A 14564-nucleotide genomic window follows, 5' to 3' on the forward strand; every position below is an offset into this window, starting at 1 on the left:
CCATCACCCCTTGTCCTGTCACAACAGGCCTTGCTAAAGAGGTCACCCCCACCTTTCCTGTAGTCCCCCGTTAAGCACTGGAAGGCCACAATAATGTCTCCCCGCAGCCTTCTCTTCTCCAGAAGAAGAACATGCTGCCTTATGTTGTATCTTGGCCAATAAAACCAGTGTGCCAGCCTTCCTTTCCACCACAGAAGAAATTACCCGAGAGTCACCTACAGGCCTGTCCCTCTCTGGGGAGGAGGTGAGCTTTATTGACCAGGACCCACCACAGCACATTTCTGTAGCGCATCTGACCTGACCTGGGAACAGGCTGCTACAGAAAGGGGCAGCCCTGCTCCTCCCTTCCCCCGCTCCTCTGCAGCAGCTCTGTCCAGCTGGTGATCACACAAGAAACTGCTGATTTCTTTGCTCAATGCAAAAAAACAAGCAAACAAAAAACCCCAAACACACCTATTTATTTGTCTCTAGATAGGTCAGTCTTCTAACTGATCACTTCAAGGAACAGACACGATTAGTGGCCCAAAGCAAAGGAGAGAAATCTGTAGCAAAAGGCATGGAGGAGCACGGTAATTCCCTTCCCTGTGTACCTTTAAAATACTTTCTGGGAGGTTCACAGATGCTGCCCAAGCAGGGGACACAGCTCAAAGAGCCCCTAAAGCGCATCTAATGAGAAACCTCTCTGGGGGGTTAGCGGTACCCAGCTGACAGGCTGTGGCTCAAGGTAGAACCAAAATTCTGGCGGAATCATCTTCGCTTTTAAGTGAGGGTTACAAAGGGAAAGACCCCCGCCGTCCTTCCCACCGCAGCGAGGCGATCGGCCAGCTCCCTTCAGCAGAAGGGACACGAGCAGCGCTTCACAGGAGAGGCACCGCAGGCCTTCAACCTTGGGCCACCCGCGGAGCGCCCGTCAAGCACACCTTGACCTGCCACAGCCCTCCCGTGGGGGACCCACCCCCGCCGGGCGGCAAGCAACGGCGGCCACAAGCTCCCTTCAGCCTCCCCGCCTGCCTACAAAGGCTCCGCGGCGGCCGCTCTCGCCCGGCGAGGGCGGCCGAGGCGAACGGCCCCTTCCCGGCGCGGCAGAGCGCGGGCCCAGCCGGGCGCCCGCGGGCTTGGCCCGGAGGTGGGAGCGAGGCCGGGCCCAGCGGGGGAGGCCGGAGGGGGGCACAGCGCAGCGGGGGGGGGGGGGGGGTGCTGCCCGCCGAGCCCCCGGGGCAGCGGAGGGGCCGGGCGGGGCGGCCCGGCCACCCCCGCAGCACGGCGCAGCCCCCGGCCCCAGCCCGGCCGGCCGGCTGGCGCCAGTGTCGCCATGGTTACCTTTATTGGGAGCGGCGCGGCGGACACGGCGCGCGGCAGCAGCGGCCGCCGTCGCGGGAACAATAAAGCTTCAACAACAGCCGCGGCCGCCCCTCCTCCCCTCCCGGCGGCGCTGTGCCGCGCGCCGCCATCTTGAAGCGGCAGACGGGCCGGCTCCCGCCGCACGTGACGGGGGGGAGGCGGTGGCGGTGGGTGCTGGGCATGCGCAGTTCGCTCTGACGCCCTCCGCGACGCAGAGCCCCGCTGAGGGAGCGGGCGGTCGTGGGGGCTGCACGTCCCGGCGGGGCTCACCCGTGCCCGGCCGCCTCAGGCGCCACCGGAGCCCCCTCGGCTCATAAAGCACCATTCTCCTGTGGTAGCGCCGGGGTCTGGGCTTGCTTCCCGAGGTTCTGTTCCTATAGCTGGGGTGTTGGTCTGGTGGGTGGCTCTGCTGAGAAGGCCCTGGCGATGCTGGGGGGCAGCGAGGTGACCCTGAGCCAGCACCGGGCCCTTGGGGCCAAGGCGGCCAATGGTGTCCTGGGGTGCATGAAAAGGAGTGTGGCTAGCAGGGCGAGGGAGGTTATCCCCCCCTCTGCTCTGCCCTAGGGAGGCCGCATCTGGGGTGCTGCGTCCAGTTCTGGGCCCCCCAGTCCAAGAAGGACAGGGAACTGCTTGAGCAAGTCCAGCGGAGAGCTACAGAGATGCTCAGGGGCCTGGAGCATCTCCCTTGTGAGGAAAGGCTGAGAGACCTGAGCTTGTTCAGCCTGGAGAAGAGAAGGCTGAGGGGGATCTCATCAATACCTATAAATATCTGAAGGGTGGGTGTCAGGAGGATGGGACTGGCCTCTTTTCAGTGGTGCCCAACGCCAGGCCAAGGGGCAACGGGCACAAGGTGGAACACGGGAAGTTCCACCTGAACATGAGGACAAACCCCTTCCCTGTGTGGGTGCCAGAGCAGGGGCACAGGCTGCCCAGAGAGGCTGTGGGGTCCCTTCCCTGGAGACATTCACACCCCGCCTGGACGCGGCCCTGTGCCCCTGCTCTGGGTGTGCCTGCTCAAGCAGGGGGTGGGACAGGATGATCTCCAGAGGTCCCTTCCAGCCCCCACCAGTCTGGGATTCTGCGATCCTGAGGAGGGCAGTGGTGGCGGCAGCCCGGTGGTGGTGGGCAGCTGGCTGTGAGCAGCCTGCCAGGCTGAGGGGGGGAACCCAGGCAGGACCAACATCCTCTGCTGGATCATCTGCCCTGGGCGAAGGGAAGGGAAGGCTTGGGCCATGTTGGGCCTCCTGGAGACAGGTTTATGTGTGTACTTTGGAGGTGCTGGCTGCAGGAGGGGAGTGGGGCAAAAGGACAGTCCTGGCAGTGGGTCCCAGTCTTCCTTCTGCTCCATCAGCCGCTCACCCGGTCACTAGCCCTTGGCACCAGAGCACAATGCTGGCATGGGTGCCTGCTCCCTCCTGGCAGCCATCTCAGTGCTGTGGTGGTCCCTCACACCTCTCCTGGCAGCTCCAAGGGCGGTCTCACCAGCCAGCCTGCAGCCCAGCTCATGGAGGCCCTGAACCACAGGCTGGGAAGGCCACCTGGGCCACCAGGCCTGGAAGGTGATCTGGGGGCGTGACAGGCAATCCCAGCAGAGACAGCCAGGGTGTCCGGCTGGGCCCAGGAAATGCAAGGGGCAAAGGAGCCACCAGATGCTGAAGGCCACCGTGCTTTTCAAGGTCCTGCGTGCGTATGCCATGGGCTGGGAACTCACTGAGTCTGCGCACTGGCGACCTGCTCTTGGGGCAGGAGTTACGAGACCCCAACTTGTATCTCTGTACAGACGCATGCTGGCATAGCAGAGGTGATCCTTGTTCCTCCCCGAGACCTCGGTGTGTTTATGTTCCCTGTCTTTCTGTCAGTAATCTGACCCAGCCCGTAGCTCAGAGAGGGCCTCTGGGTTCGTTTTATTTCAGTGGGCTCTGAGAGCTTCCAGATGGCCCCAGTAAGTGGGATTGCCCCGGTCATCAAACAGCTAGGCCACCAAGTGTCCCTGCTGGCCTCACTAAATCGCGATTGTACCTTGGCCAGCGAAGACGTGATCCCTCTTCCATGTGTTAGTATCCAGTGGGTGTCTTCTTCTTTCTTAGCTGAACAGTCACACAGTGCCAAAGCGCACACCTAAGAGCCGCTGTTCCCTCTGCCCACAGGGAAAAGTTTTGCCTGGCTCGTGTCATTGTGGAAGCAGAAAGATGTTAGCTGCATTTTGCGTGGAAAAAGAAGAAAAAGTCCCTGGACGGTGGAGGGAGCAGCAGGTTCAGGCATTGCCATTTGTATTCCCAGGCCTGGAAGTGGGCTATCTGCTGCCATCTATTGATGGATTGAGGGGGAGGCCTAATGAGCAGGCTCATTTGCATAAACGAGTGCTAAGTTCGGCATAAGTGCGTGGAGCTGGGAAGAGTAATATCCTTAACTATGTAGCTGTGTGAGAGCTGGTAGAGGGCAACAGCAGGGCCTGGGATTGTGGGTCCTGGCAACCATCAAGCCCTCTCTGCGGGGATGCAGAAGAAAGACTGGGGCTGGCATGTGGTCAGGGAGATCAGCTTGCAAACAAATGGGTATTAATTAGAAACCCACAACGTCACGATGAGACCTGCTCTGCCCTGGGGCCTCTGCATTCTGCCAGGGAAATGCCGTTTGGCTGGGATCCTCAGCCATGCGTGACACAGCCAGCTATTCTGGCCGTTAGAATAGAAGTGGCATCGCAGCAGCAGGTTTCGAGGTCACTTTTGGTGAATGGAAGAAAAGCAGGACAGGCCGTTTTCTTGCGGAGGTGTGGAGAGCGGTTCCCGGGGGACCTGCTCAGGCAATGGTCCTTTGCTGGTCTCCTGCAACTAGTTGTCTCCGTTATAGCTGTTAATTCCCTCTCTGCCAGTTTTCTCATAAGTGCTCCTATTTATGTGCTGAAGAGTTCCCTGTGAAAAAACACTGGACCCATATCTGGTTATTTTTATCCCCGCCAGTGATGATCAAAGCCAGTTGATGCTGAAGCCTTGAGAAGTCGCTAGTGTCTGTTGCTCTGTGGCTGCTGACAGCAGATGACCGGAAGATGATGACCAGGCTGTGTCAGATGAAAAACCTGCTCCCCGTCTGCCGCAGGGAGAGGCTGGCACTTGCCAAGGAGCATCGGTGAGACGAAGGGCAGCAAGCGCTGCCTGCTGCACTGGAGAGACCATGCTCATCCTGTCGGACCTGCACTTGCTGGCAGGGTCGCCTCATGCTGTCTGAGGCAGTGATGAACCACAGAAGAGCAGGAGCTGTGCATCACAGTTGGTGCCTTCTCCAGAGCAGCAAAACCTTTCATGCAAAGTCTAGGAAGGCAGAGAAGAATCCTAATGTCTGGTACCTTGAGAATTGGTCTTTGGGGAAGAAACTTGCAGCTCTGGCACTAAAAGGGGTCTAGTGGGGCATGAGGTTTTGGCTCCACATCTGTGAGCCTGCCTGTGCAGCATCTGCTTTGGCCTTACGTTGTGGTGCTTCCAGTGAGCACCTGGAGCAGGCACCTGTGATTAGAAAGAAGAGAAAGCTGAAAGCCCATCACTGCCAGATCAAGGCAGCGCACCAAAAGGTGACAGAGGGGTGGCTCTTTGCTGAAACTGGAGCTGTTTCCAGAGTGATTCCTGGAGCCAAATTCACTGTGCTTGGCAGTGTCTGTGATTCAAGGTGGACTGATGGGATGATGGCAGCCAGTGAGAGAGCAGTGATGATCTCCTGCCTTAGAGATGATGGACAGTGGTGTATGGAGGCAACAGCACAGCAGCAAGATGAGAAGTGATGGAAGAGAACAACCAACATTAACCTCAAAGAAGCCAGGCAGGCTTTCCTTCAGGGGCTGAAGTTAAGGTGGTCAGAGGGGACAGTCCCACGGTACTCTGCTACAGGGACAAAAACAGATTCAGAGGTTCCCTTCCCCGTCTGCCTGTTTCTGTCCCCTCTGTTGCTTAATGGGTTTTGGGGCCACACAGTGTAAATCAAACCAATGCCATGATCCAGGCTAAGAGCAGCCTTCCCAAATCAGGAAAAGGGTGAGGAAACAGGACAAGAACAGTGTCCCAATACACGTTTGTCAATTCCCATACAGTAACACCCTGTTCCTTGGAAATGTCTTCATTCTCATACAGCAAGTACTGGTGAGTGGAGGTGTCCCATCTGAGTGTTTTCTTTCTCCTACATATAGGACCGTAGGACAAACCCCCACCAGGTGACCCTCCAGGGAACCCACAGGGGAAGAGCTGAGTGAGGTGAGCTGTTTTTGAGTTCACCATTCTACCAGGGATCACTTGTGTGTCACACAAAGGAGCCCAGATGAGCATGTACAGTGTCTCCAGCTCCCACTGTCTCACTGGGAGCAGGCAGAGGTCCCACAGATCCAAACCGGCCTTAACTCTTGTTCCCTGAAACAGCCCCTCTAGCTGAGACGCAGCCCGCAGAAGGAGCAAGGACTGCTCTGCCTTCCCGTGTGACGACTGTCTCCGCACAGCTCACAGCAGGGAGTCAGATGGGGTGAAACACGACCTCCCCCCTGAAGCTGGGACACTGAGACTCAGTCCTTTCCTGTCCAGAGGAGGCCCCATCTGGAGGGATGGGTCCAGGAGGTCTGGCTGGGCGAGATCACTCCAGTGGTCAAACCGAACCACACTGTTTTCACAAGCTTTTGATGTGTGCATCTTCTCCAGGCAACACAGACCACGATCTGCTTTGGATGCACTTGGAGCATCTCTTGGTGACAGCTGGGCTGTCACGTGGCGCAGATCTGCCCACGCAGGGGAACAGAAGTAAGACGGATGCAGCCATTGCGGCTTAGCACAGGCAGGGACAGCACTGAGCCAGGCTCAAGGCCGTACAACCACATCTTTCCCCTCGTCGTTAATAATCTCTCCTCTGCACCGCAGCCTGGGTGGCAGCAAGCTCCGTCCCTGGCTTGCGGCGTCTCCTTTGAGCACTTGAGGGCACTGTTGGAGTTTGGAAAGAGGCAGATTACTGGGGTGAAAGATTTGTTTCGTGTCATACCATGCAGGGGCACATCAAGTTTGCAAGGACTCTGGCCTCCACTGGAAACGTTGCTGTTCTCAGGGGTCTCCAACTCTGGCATGAACGCCCCGTCTCAGGCAAAACCTTTTGCAGAAATTATCGAGTGATGGGAGGCTTCTTTTAACCTCCTTTTTCTGTAAGCATTTCTCCCTTCCATCTTTTTAACCCCAAAGCTTCTCTCTAGAGGGTCTGGTTTCCGGGAAAGGGGTGGGCTGCACAGTCACTTCTGGAGGGGAAGCAGTGAGTTGGATCACATGGAAATACATTCCACCTGCACAGATACTATGAATTTCCAAAGTGAGAGTCCAAAGACTTGCAGCCTGTCCATGTGCAAACACAAATCTCATCTCTCCTGGTGTTGGCCTCCAAGGGAGCCAGCAGTGCAGGCTGTGCTCCAGGGTCAATGCTACAACGGCTCAGAAGGACTGCAAACAGCACTCTGCTGGGAAGCTGTGCCAGAATAATTATTTACATGTGCTGGCATAAAGTAATTACTAATGGAGCGGAACACCGTGCACAACCCCTCCAAGCTGTCCCAGAGGAAACACTGGGAGTTACCAAGCAAAGTGTACTCTCCGTGTACCAAACTCCAGATTTCCTCCCACCCCAGTCCTTCCCTCTCCTCCCAGGGGAGCAGCTGTTTCGTGGCAGAAAAGTCTCTGTCCCCCCTGTTGCCCCATCCTCTTGCCTTTGCCAGCACATTCCAGGGTTGTACTCAGAGGCTGTAAATTGCCCCATTATTCCAGCTGAACTGCCCCTGAAACTGAGTCTGCTGAGGTCTTTTAGGGAAGGGGACATTCGCGTATTCACATTAAGAAGCAGGGGCTGTAAATGGGTTTGGAGTATTTCACTGCTGTGTTTCTCCAGCCAAGCTGAATTTTCACTTAAGAGGTGGATTGCTGGCACGCAGACCGACTTCCTAATGCCCTCTTGTAGTTTCGGGTTCACCACCTTCCTTGGCTTCTGACTTCATTGCTTTTTCTTGCAATGATTCCCAAGGGGAACCATCTCCTTGGCATTTGGCATTCCTGCTCCTTTCTGCGTAGTATGTGGGGAAAGATATCTTGTGTCCAGGTTCCCACAGGAAGCCGGGCTGTGCTCTGTTGCTGAGTGTGGTGTCCCCATGTCTGAGCAGAACCTGTTGAGACCATCAGGCTTTCCAAAGTGCATCTTCAGTGCATCTTCACCTTCTCCATCAGATTCTGACTTCAGTGGCCTCAAAGTCCAGTTCCTGAGCTCTGTGGTTGCTGTTGCAGCGATTGCGTATCTGTGATCCATTACTAAATGTGACCAGGTTTCTTCCAGCCTTTTCACAGACAGGTTGGAGTTTCAGGGGGCTGCAGAGATTCCTTTCAGGATGGGGCCCAGCACTTGTCTTCAGCTGTGTATCAATATCTAGCCCTGGCACTACTCCAGGCATGCCTTCATCCTCAACTCAGCGTGCCTAGGCATCTGTCCATGATGTCAGCTCTTCAGTCCCCTGGTATTAGTGCCTGGCCTCTTTTAAGCAAAATCCCACCCTCAATGTGGCCCAGAACTCACCCCTCATCTGCTGGTAGGAGCTGCGGGTATCTGTCATGTTGGTTTTCCGTGATCTCACCAACCTTGCTGTGCGAATATTGTCCTGTCTCGGTACCCACTTCTGTTGGCATCTTTGTTAACATCCCTTGAGCCTCTCCTTCCAGCCGTGCCAGTGCTGTAACAAGCTAAGACTGCAGATCGATCTGAATGTGCGGTGCAAGGTAAGCCTAGCTCAACTTACATGAACTCTTTTTTTTCTCAGAGCTGATCTCCAAAGCTCCCCAGCAGGGGCTTCCTCATGGTGACTGGGGATTGCTCGGTGTATGCACTGCAGTGAGCTGGTGGGTTCATCCCCTTCCAGAGGCCACAGTCAGCAGCTTCTTTTCTGTCTGAGCACAACCTCCTTCCTGTCCGTAGATGCTCTGTTAGCAAAGCAGCAAGCTTCTGGCTTGGTGGGGTCCCTGCTCCTACACCTGCAAGCTGCAGACTGCACTGGGCACTGAGCACAGGGCAGTTCCTCCACTGCTGCTCAGAGCCATGTATTTTTCTGTCCACTCTATTCCCTTGTGTCCATTGTACATTGCTGTCAGCCAACATGTCTCAAATGCTGGCAGCTGCCACTCGTTATCAATCGTTTCTCATAACTGTTAGTCTTGTGACATTTCTTCTGTGTTAGGTCTGCCGCTCTCAGCATCTCCCCTACATGTTCCGCTTTGCTACCTCTGCAGGCCCATGCTGATGCAGGGCTCCCTGCCCCAGAATCCAGTATATTTCTTCTACCATATCTTGGCTTTAGGTAAAAAACAGTATCTCTGTACTCTCATTTTTCTGGTGACAGCACCCACCAACACCTCTCTCAGCTGTTGTAGTGCTTCAAACACCATTCCTGGGCTGAAGGGTCTGTTCTTCCAGAAATTGTATCCCCATTTAGATAATAAAGGGTTTTCCTTTCATTTTCCTGTCTTTACTCCTGGCGGCCCGCTCTGCACACAGCCTGTTTTTCCTTCCACGCATGTGCACAGCTTTGCGATCCAGCATCCCCGGTGGTCTGGGTCCCTCCGTGTTGTCCGTTTGCTCCGTTTCTAGGTGCTGATTTTTCTTCCTATTAATCTCACTCCCTCCCTTGCTGCAACTCTCCCTAGACTGACCGCTGCCAACATGTTTCATGTATCACGTGCTGCGTAGCAACACAAGGAAAGGAAGGGGACTCCATGCCTGTAACCCAGTTCTCTGTAAGAGCTATTTCCAGAGATGGCAGGTGCTGGCAGGGCTCCAGCCATGCGCTCGCCTGCTGACTTAGCCACTCTTCCTCCGAACTGCCACCTGTGGCACATGTTCCTCTGCATGTCCCAACCCATTTGGGGCACAGACCATGTTCCTGCTGGGGCAGAGGCTCCTGCCAGTCCCCTTTTTGGCCCTCAGCAGATGCTGGCTGCTGCACGCCAGTGCCTGCTGCTGGCTGGGAGTGGAAACTGTGCTTGGCTTTCCCACCACCATGCTCTGCTTTCTCTGCTGGAGGAGCAGGGGATGGAGACTTCTGCAGTCCCCTGATGGTGCCGAGGTAGTGCCATGGTTTGGATCACGAGCTCCTTTCCAGGCAGCAGGGTTGAGCTGCAGAACAGAGAAGGGCTTGATCTCCATCACTCAGCCATGCAGGTAGATCTGTGCCCTGCGCACCTGCCTGGGAAGCATCCTGCTCCCAGGCCTCCAGCACTGAGGAGTAACACCCCAGTCACTTCAAAAGGGTCCTGTCCCATGGGATCAGTGAAGGCCAAGCAGGAGAGGCCCTGATAACTGGCATCTAGCAAGGGGGGACCTATCTTTAGCTGATGCAGGCAGAGCAACCAGAAGCCCATATGCCATCCCTCGGACATCCCGGTCCAAATGCCAGGCAGGACCTTTTGGGAAGCAGTGTTACAGAGGAGGCTTTTTTTGATCAGGGAAAATCAGTTTATGGTGTTGCTGGTAATCACCTCTCCATCCTGACGCCACAGTTCCTGCCATCTGCTGACACATTTGTTTGTGCTAAAGTTCTAGCCATAGAGATGACTTGGGGGTTAAATATATCCCCCATTGCTTTCTACAGCAGTCCACAGTCAGCTGGATAGGAACAGTGGAGGGGATGGCAAGGCATGAGAGGAAGGAGAGAAATCATTAAAATCATCTTTGTCACTCAAGAAAGTTGCTGTGTTACTCTGGCTGTGGTGGGAGGGGACCAGCGGACTGCCAGCCAGTCTGCTAGGAAGAGACAGCCATCCTGATCAGAGTTGGGCAAGTACTGTGTTTGCTGGCTGATTTGTGGCCTGGAAAATCGCAATCCAGAAAACACAGTTCACATTGACCCAAAATGGTTATTTCTTTGCAATTTTCCTTATTGGCTCAAACTTTGGTCATGTCCGTGAAAGCTGAGGCACCAACCTCCAGACTCTTCTCCCTGTGGGCAGGACAGGCTCCCAGGCAGAGGAAGGCTGACCTGAATCCTGGGCATGGGAGGATGGGGCAGTCTCCTGTGTCCAGGGGCTGCCCCACACTCCCTCTGCCATCACAGAGGAGCCCCCAGCCCTTTCTGAGGTGGGAAAGCAGCTTACCACTGACCAACGTTATTTAGCAACTTCAACCTGACTGGGCCAGCACTGGCACCGAATTGCCTCAAAAAATCATTTTGTTTTCACTTGGGAGGAAAATTCAGTCTCCGTGTGAGCTGCCCCTGCCCAGCAGCCTCCCTGCACAGCCCAGACCTCCTCCTCCATCTGCCCCAGCCCATCCTGCTCCCCTGGGGAACAGCAAAAATGACTGACACTATTAATGCACGTGGACCCGGCTGGGGCTGCAGCAACCCTGCCCGACAGCCCGGTTCCCGTATAAATCACTGGGTCACGGAAGTCGTGGCATTTATAAATATTGATCCTGTCTTTGGGGAAGCTCACCATTTCAGAGAGGGAGGTTTTTCAAAATAGCGTTAAAGAGAGATGCTGGAGTTATTTTTGGCTCTGTCAACAGCACAGATCTGTGTGGCTGCCCTGTGCGTGGGGCTGAGCGCACCAGCCTGGCCCTGCTCCCTGCTCCTGCTCCTCTCTCCTGGGCCTCCGTGCCTCGGGGATATTTATTTTGGGGTGTCTCTGGGCAGGACAGACCTAGAAAAGTTCTGTCTGCCACAGAGCTCTTTGCAAGGGAAGTGTTTCAGCCCTCTCCCCACACACTGGGGACAGGTTGTGCAAAGCCACCCCTCCAGAGTTGGCCCAGGGCAGCAGTAACACTGCACTGGCTGTGTGGTATATTCTGTTCTGATGTGTGGTACCCAGCAACAGTCACCCTCTGGGAAAAACACCACCGGCACCTCCTCTGTGCCTCCAGGCACCCGCACCATCTGGAAATGGAGAGCAGACTCAGAAGTAGGGTGGCAAAACATTTCCAGGGCCTCGCAAAGCTCCAGAAAGTTTGTTGGTGGGTTATATGACTGAGATAGCATTTCTAATCGGGCCTGTGAATCAACCTCAGGAATTCTTCCGCTCCAGCTGCAAAGGATGAAGAATGGCATGTTCTGGTGGGCTGGGACGCTGCTCTTGCATGTGGAGGGTCACTGGGTGGACACATCTGGGTGGAAACCAAAGACCTCAATCTAGCCTGATCTCCTGGGATGGGGAACCTCCAGAGAAAGAAAGTAGTTCCATCATGAAAAATGGTTTCAAATTCAATTCAACCACACCACCCAAACTCCCCATCCCTGAAGATGAGTGCTCCAATTTGGAGGTAGAGGCACGTCCTACCATGGTCCTGCCAGGGTGCTGGGCCCTGAGGGTCATGTAATCCCTCAGGAGGCAGTGCTGGACATCTCTGTAGCAACACTTGCTTGAATGTTTGTGTGGATAAGATTCCCTGGCTGGGACATAGAGCAGATAGGACAGAGGTAACCATAGTGTTTAGCAGAAGCAACTGAACCCATGTTTTTTGATCTGGGTCGCTTGGGCAGGGAGCTGTGAACCAGGAGTCTTCCTCTCTGTAGAAGTTCAGAGACCTTTTGCTGTTTGTTCTGACCTGGTGTCTGTGGACATTTCTTCCTGAGGCTGACCTCCTATGGGGGAGGACAGGCGTGGGACAACAGAGCAGATGGGCAGTAAGTGTTTGGTCATCCTCCCAGGAGAGCCCCCAGCCTGCCCCCAGGGACAGCACAGAGCTTCTGCATCCTAGTGGGATCTCGGGGGGATTTTGAGCAATAAATTGCAAAGGAGCATAGGCAGGCAGGTGCCGGGGCAGGCAGAGGAGGCTCTGGGGACAGCAAGCATCCCACACATCCCCACCACTTAACTCAAAGCAGCTAGGTATGAGCCAGCCTGCCCTCCCTTCCCAACTCAGTGCTGCTCCAGTGGTGCTGTAGCACGTGCTGGGAGCAAAGCTGGGCTGAGGAGACCCCATTCCTGGGGCAGATCCTCTTTTTGCATCCAAAGGGAAGAGCTGATTCTTGCATCTCTCAGCCAGCACAGGGACCTGTCAGAGGGACACCTGCCTGGAGGATTGTGCGTCTTTGGCAGTGAGAGATCTCTGGTGAGATGGGCTTTGAAGCATAGATTGCACTGAAAATCATAAGGCAAGATGAGCCACTCTCACAGGCAGCCAGAGCAACCCATGGCCTGGCACACACTCGTTCTGGTCTCTCCTCTCCTCATGAGCTCTGCGTCTCGTAGCCCCTTTTACCACCTGGGCAAGGCTCTGCATCCCTCCCCAAGGAGGGAGGAAAATGGCTCCGTGCAATTGCTCCCATTCTGGAGGGGAAAGCAGAAAGGCCAGTCTGCAGCACTGGGCAGCGGTAGCCAGGTGGTCCACAGGTGATGCCCATGCCCAGCTAGGATCAGAGCTCACATCGGTCAGGTCCTTGGGTGGCTGCAGGGCTAGAGCCCTGGGCTGAGCCATGCGGCTGCAGATGGGTACAGTCAGGCAGCTCTTGTCCCAGGCAGCCTCCGGGAGGCTAACACTGGAGGCTGGAGTCGGCCTCCTGGGCCCTCCTGCCCTGCTCCAGCGAGCAGGTAGCAAGTGCAAGGGCTCTGTTCTGCACATGCTGCAGCCAAACCATGAACCCATTTGTCATTTCTCAGCCACTTTGCTGACTCAGTAAAGCTGCTGCTCTCCTGCCGCAGGGCTGAGAGCCTCACTGCCGCAGGGAGGGAGCCCCATGGGCTGGGGGGCACGTAAGTGTTAGCAAAACGGAGTAACATGGGGCAATGGAAATTCAGCCTTGGGGTGAGTCAGGCGTGTGAGTCAGCAGGTCCCAAAGCACAAGCCGAAGTGTCCAGCCTTGTGCAGGGAGAGGTCAGCGTCCTGCTCGTTCTGCACAGGATCTGCGAGGGGACAGCCGAGCGCAGGCCTGCATCTGCCCAAGGGAGATGCAGAGGTCTCAGAGCAGCGGAGCAGGGCAGAAGGGTACCTCCTCGCCTACCACCCTCTGCTCCCTGGGATCTGTGGCCATGGCAATGGGATTCTGCATGAGTCATGAACCTGGTCAGCAGGACACCTCCTTCCCTGGGAGGAGAGAGCCCCCAAATGCCTGCTTGCCTGCCATGGTTTGGCGTGCAGGAGAAAGCAGCACTTGAGCGGGTGAGTCCCTTCACTGCAGTCCCTGTGCCGTGGTCCCTGCTTTCTGGAGTGGTTCCTCTCTGCTGCTTGCCCACCTGGTTTTCTGCCCCATCCTGCCCCATGGCTTCCTGCACGCACTGTGCTGCTTGCAGCGGACTGGAGCCTGATGGACAGCTGTGTCCCGCCACCAGGATCCTCACTGGAAAGCTGCCACTGTGGACACCAGGCTCAGGAGCCAAGTGCAAGCTCTACCTGGCCTTTCCAAGGGTGGGGACAAACAAGGGTGGGGCCGGGAAGGAGCAGGAGTTGTGGGATGAACATAAAGTTGGGGAGATGCTTAGGCTGATGCTAACTTACCCCATTCTGCTGTGCGTGAGGTATATGCTTTTGCAGAAGGTGAAGCGTGGCAGGGAGTTAGATTTTACTCATTCACTCATCAGTAAGCAGTTCAGGAGACCAGAATTTTTACCAATAAACGTCCATCTTCTCTGTCCCAAAGCCCTTCTGACAGACCAAAGCCTGATGGACCACCACAACCACACAAACTGCGTGCTGTACCAGAGTCCTGTCCTTCAACCCTGAATCTGGAAAAACAACTTCCTTTGACGCAGCTTAACCTTTGCAGTGAGCCTTGAGAAGAAACTCTTAAGTACGGCTGTGCTTCTGCAGAGCAAGACTTGGGATCTCCAGGCAGCTCTGGAAGCAGGGTGAGACACATTGACCGTTCTCCTGCGACTGCTCCAGGACCACATGCAGCCCAGTGTTAAATAAATACATGTTTATGGTAAGCCACCAGGGATATCGGCCTGTGAAATTTCTGACCTCAATCTGAGGTTGTCTTCACAATTTTGCTGTTCCTCAGCCTGAGGTTAAACCACAAGAGCCTTCTCTTTTTGCAGAGCTGAGACAGCAATCCTGAGATTGTCTTTAGCTCTAGGTCACTTATGTTTTCAACTACCAATACAGGTTGCTAGAGCAAGAGCAATATGCTGTAAAGCAAGTATAAATCCAAAAGGACTATAGCCAACATCACACACAAGGCATTTGATATTTTTAGGATATGTTTCCAAGCAGCTGAGTGTTCACTCACCTCAGTGATCTTCACA

General features: G+C 55.3%; 1 protein-coding gene across 7 annotated transcripts in view; it reads right to left on the minus strand.

The window, feature by feature from the left end:
• ZBTB40 (zinc finger and BTB domain containing 40) overlaps positions 1–1465 on the minus strand; it is a 43040-nt gene extending 41575 nt beyond the window's left edge. For all 7 annotated transcript variants that reach the window (XR_012663737.1, XR_012663738.1, XM_075114090.1 and 4 more), the window contains exon 1: positions 1321–1465. The gene's annotated coding sequence lies outside the window, so the exon portion shown is untranslated. The remainder of the gene's footprint in view (positions 1–1320) is intronic.
• Between the last annotated feature and the right edge of the window lie 13099 nt (positions 1466–14564).

The sequence above is a fragment of the Phalacrocorax aristotelis genome, chromosome 19 (assembly GCF_949628215.1).
Source record: "Phalacrocorax aristotelis chromosome 19, bGulAri2.1, whole genome shotgun sequence".
Taxonomy (NCBI): Eukaryota; Metazoa; Chordata; class Aves; order Suliformes; family Phalacrocoracidae; genus Phalacrocorax; species Phalacrocorax aristotelis.